Here is a 5104-nt window from a genome sequence, read left to right on the forward strand (position 1 = left end):
TCCCCCACCTTCGCACCTCAGGGTCAGCTGTTAATGACAAGCCAGAAAGGTGAATGGAAAGTAGAGGGCCCAAATTGCAGCAACAGCTTTTACTATGATTAAATTGTAAACAAACAAAAAAAAATATGAGAGCGTATGGCTGTGTGAGGGGAACGGAGGAGATGCGAGGAGGGGGCTGGGTTTTGGGCATGGCCTGCAGGAGAGCCACAGGAACAGGAACAGAGAAGGGGCAAGGGGATGAAGGAGACCCATGAAGCGGTTAGGGTAACATCGTGGGCAGGGAATGTGTCTGTTTATTGTTATTTTGTACTCTCCCAAGTGCTTGGTACAGTGCTTTGCACACAGGAAGCACTTAATAAATATGGTTGAATGAATGAATGAGATGGTGGGGCAGGATGGAATTTGCAGCGTAAGTTTTACTTACAAGTAGGGCTTGGCCCTCGAGTCAGTATTGGTCCTAGAGTGGAATCTAATTGCATGTAAATCTATGGGACAATGTGCCCCATGATACGGCCAAGTTTTTGAGGAACATATGTCATGAGACATGCCTATACTAACGTTAGTGATCTGACTTACCTGAAGCACCTCAGTTGAGTTATGGAATTCTCTGTGGCCCCTGGACAACAGCTCTCCCCATCATTAATCCCACCTCCTCTGGGAAATCTTCACTGATTAATTCACAATGTACAAGTCATGCCAACTCAACAACACCCTTAGCACTTATATGTTTCATGCTTATCCTCAGCACTTATGTATCTAATTATATTTTTATTTGAATAAACCATTATTTATTCAATTCTTTCATTCTGAAACATTCGTACTAATTCCTGCTATATACTTCCTCCCTCCTGGTTACAGGGAGACTGCTCTGGTGCAGGTCGAGAGGAGAAGAAGGATAATGGCCCCTTTCTTGGAGTTACTGTTCCTTGCTCAACAGGTAGAGGTTGTGGCGGGGGTGGGCTTGGGGTGCCCGGCTTTCAGCCCTGCCATGGCGCCTTTCTATTACACTACACGCCTGGCATAGGGAAGCAGCGTAGCTCAGTGGAAAGAGCTCGGGCTTTGGAGTCAGAGGTCATGGGTTCAAATTCTGGCTCCACCAGTTGTCAGCTGTGTGACTTTGGGCAAGTCACTTAACTTCTCTGGGCCTGTTACCTCATCTGTAAAATGGGGATTAAGACTGTGAGCCCCCTGTGGGACAACCTGATCACCTTGTAACCTCCCCAGCGCTTAGGACAGTACTTTGCACACAGTAAGTGCTTAATAAATGCCATCATCATTATTATTATAACTTATGACACCATCTACTAAGGAGTATTTTCTAGTAAGAAGTATTTTCCAGCTTCCCCACTGGTTGGATTCATAAATCTTTAAGCCCGTTTTGCCCTGTTCCCTCATTTGTAGGCCTGCATTTCATCAAGGACAAACACAGTCATCGAGTTGCCCCTTTAGGCCCCATTTATCGACCTGTAAGCCACTTAAGATTTTATTTCATTATGCCCATGGGTATAAAAGAGCTATTAAACTAGATTGTTAGAGTTGGAGCTTCATCTCCATGAGGGCATAACGAGGGAAATTACTTCACAGATTTTCAAATTCAAATTAGTAGACAGAATGTTACATTTAAGAAATGGCATTAGAAATTTTGCCCTGATAGAATTGCTTTTATTAACTGTTTTATTTTGTGAAATTATTCAATTAAAAGAAGGTAAAGTGTAAGTTCTCAATTCTGAAGGTTTCACTATTCCCTAAATAATGTTTGCCAGAAGAAGTGAACAATTCCTAGGCAACCACGAACGAACTGGATCATATGAACTTGTGGTTTGCATTGATAATATTAAACCTAGATACCTGGGTAACAGTACATAGTGTCCCTCAGGGATCAGTTTTAAAGAGTCAAAAAAACAAAGGAATATGCTCATAAAACATGTAGCAGGGTTAGATTAACAAGAAATGGCGTAACAAGATAACATTTTGAGATTGTAATGTTCTAAAGAAAGTAAACTTTAAAAGCACAACAAGGCAGGCCCAGGACTCGTAAAACAATTGTTTCCTGAAAGTTCTGTCTTAATTCGAAACATTCTAAATCTGAACCAGTGTTCTCATAGGAACAATGTTGCCCAAAATAATAATAATAATAATAATAATGATGGTATTTGTTAAGTGCTTACTATGTGCAAAGCACTGTTCTAAGCACTGGGGGGATACAAGGTGATCAGGTTGTCCCACGTGGGGCTCACAGTCTTAATCCCCATTTTACAGATGAGGTAACTGAGGCCCAGAGAAGTGAAGTGACTTGCCCAAAGTCACACAGCTGACAGTTGGCGGAGCCGGGATTTGAGCCCGTAACCTCTGACTTCAAAGCCTGGGCTCTTTCCACTGAGCCAGGGTACTCAATTTAAAAATACCTTGTAGCTACATTATTCAATATTGTCTTGAGTCTCAGAGATTTGTAATTTTTCCATGAAGAGCTCCTCAACCCTTTGTATGTTATCAACACACTTGTTCCCTCCCTTAAAAATGATGGCATTTGTCAAGCACTTAATTATGTGCGAAGCACTGTTCTAAGTGCTGGGGGAGGGATACAAGGTGATCAGGTTGTCCCATGTGGGGTTTACAGTCTTAATCCCCATTTTACAGATGAGGTAACTGAGGCCCAGAGAAGTTAAGTGACTTGCCCAAAGTCACACAGCTGACAAGTGGCAGAGCTGGGATTAGAACCCATGACCTCTGGCTCCCAAGCCCGGGCTCTTTCCACTGAGCCATGCTGCTTCCCTTCTTTCCTCCCTGACCTCACTCTTCAACTAGCAGAGTTGCTAGAGAAGCAGCGTGGCTTACTGGATAGAGCATGGGCCTGGGAGTCAGAAGGACCTGGGTTCTAATTCCAGCTCCGCCACCCGTGTGCTGCGTGACCTTGGGCAAGTCACATAACTTCTCTAGACCTCAATTACCTCATCTGTAAAATGGGGATTAAGAGTGTGAGCCCTTTGTGGGACAGGGACTGTGTCCAACCTAACTTGTATCTACCCTTGGGCTTAGAACAGTGCTGGGCACATAGTAAGCACTTAACAAGTACTGCTATTATTATTATAGTAAGCGCTTAACAAGTACTATCAATCAATCAATCGTATTTATTGAGTGCTTACTGTGTGCAGAGCACTGTACTAAGCGTTTGGGAAGTACAAGTTGGCAACATATAGAGACAGTCCCTACCCAACAGTGGGCTCACAGTCTAGAAGTACTACTATTATTATTATTATTATTACTTTCCAATGGCTCCTTCCCCCCTGCTTTCAAATATGCCCATGTCTCCCCCGTCCTAAAAAGCCCTACCCTTGGCCCCACGGCTCCCTCCTACCATTCATTCCTCTCCAAACTCCTTGAGTGAGTTGTCTCTAGCAGTTGCCACCATTTGTCCTCTTTCAGTTCCCTCCTCAGCCTCCCTGTAGTCTGGCTTCTGCCCCCTTCACTCCACAGAAACTGTTCTCTCTAAGGTTATCAATGATCTCCTTGCCAAACCCAATGGCCCCTACTCCATCTTAATCCTCCTTGACCTCTCAGCTGCCTTCAACACTGTGGACCACCCCCTTCTCCTGAAAACATTATCTAAATTTCACTTCACTGACACTGTCCTCTCCGGGTTCTCCACCTAACTCTCTGGCCACTCCTTCTTAGCCTTTTTCACAGGCTTCTCCTATGCCTCCCACCCTCCAACTGTGGAGGTCCCTGAAGGCTCAATTCTGGGTCCCTTTCTCTTCTCCATCTACACCCACTCTGTTGGAGAACTCATGTGCTCCCACGGCTTCAACTACCACATCCATGCGAATGATTCCCAATCCACCTCTCCACCCTGATCTGTTTCCTCTGCAGTCTCTCCATTCATTCATTCATTCATTCATTCATTCATATTTATTGAGTGCTTACTGTGTGCAGAGCACTGAATTAAGCGCTTGGGAAGTACAAATTGGCAACATATAGAGACGGCCCCTACCCAACAACGGGCTCACAGTCTAGAAGGGGGAGACAGACAACAAAACAAAACAACTAGACAGGTGTCAATACCATCAGAATAAATAGAATTATAGCTATATACACATCATTAATAAAATAGAGTAATAAATATGTACAAATATACACAAGTACTATGGGGAGGGGAAAGGGGTAGGGTAGAGGGAGGGAGGGGGGCAATGAGGAGGGGAGGAGGAAGAGGAGAGGCATAAAGGGGGGGGCTCAGTCTGGGAAGGCCTCTTGGAGGAGGAGAGCTCTCAGTAGGGCTTTGAAGGGCGGAAGAGAGATAGTTTGGCAGATGTGTGGAGGGAAGGCATTCCAGGCCAGAGGCACGACATCAATCAATCAATGAATCAATCGTATTTATTGAGCACTTACTGTGTGCAGAGCACTGTACTAAGCGCTTGGGAAGTACAAGTTGGCAACACATAGAGACAGTCCCTACCCAACAGTGGGCTCACAGTCTAAAAGGGGGAGACAGAGAACAAAACCAAACATACTAACAAAATAAAATAAATAGAATAGATATGTACAAGTAGAATAAATAGCGTAATAAATATGTACAAACATATATACATATATACAGGTGCTGTGGGGAAGGGAAGGAGGTAAGATGGGGGGATGGAGAGGGGGACGAGGGGGAGAGGAAGGAAGGGGCTCAGTCTGGGAAGGCCTCCTGGAGGAGGTGAGCTCTCAGTAGGGCCTTGAAGGGAGGAAGTGAGGTAGCTTGGCAGATGGGCAGAGGGAGGGCATTCCAGGCCCGGGGGATGACGTGGGCCGGGGGTCAATGGCGGGACAGGCGAGAACGAGGTACGGTGAGGAGATTAGCGGCAGAGGAGCGGAGGGTGCGGGGTGGGCTGTAGAAGGAGAGAAGGGAGGTGAGGTAAGAGGGGGCAAGGTGATGGAGAGCCTTGAAGCCCAGGGTGAGGAGTTTCTGCCTGATGCGCAGATTGATTGGTAGCCATTGGAGATTTTTGAGGAGGGGAGTAACATGCCCAGAGCGTTTCTGGACAAAGACAATCCGGGCAGCAGCATGAAGTATGGATTGAAGTGGGGAGAGACACGAGGATGGGAGATCAGAGAGAAGGCTGATGCAGTA

Source organism: Tachyglossus aculeatus, chromosome X1, assembly GCF_015852505.1.
Source record: "Tachyglossus aculeatus isolate mTacAcu1 chromosome X1, mTacAcu1.pri, whole genome shotgun sequence".
Classification (NCBI taxonomy): Eukaryota; Metazoa; Chordata; class Mammalia; order Monotremata; family Tachyglossidae; genus Tachyglossus; species Tachyglossus aculeatus.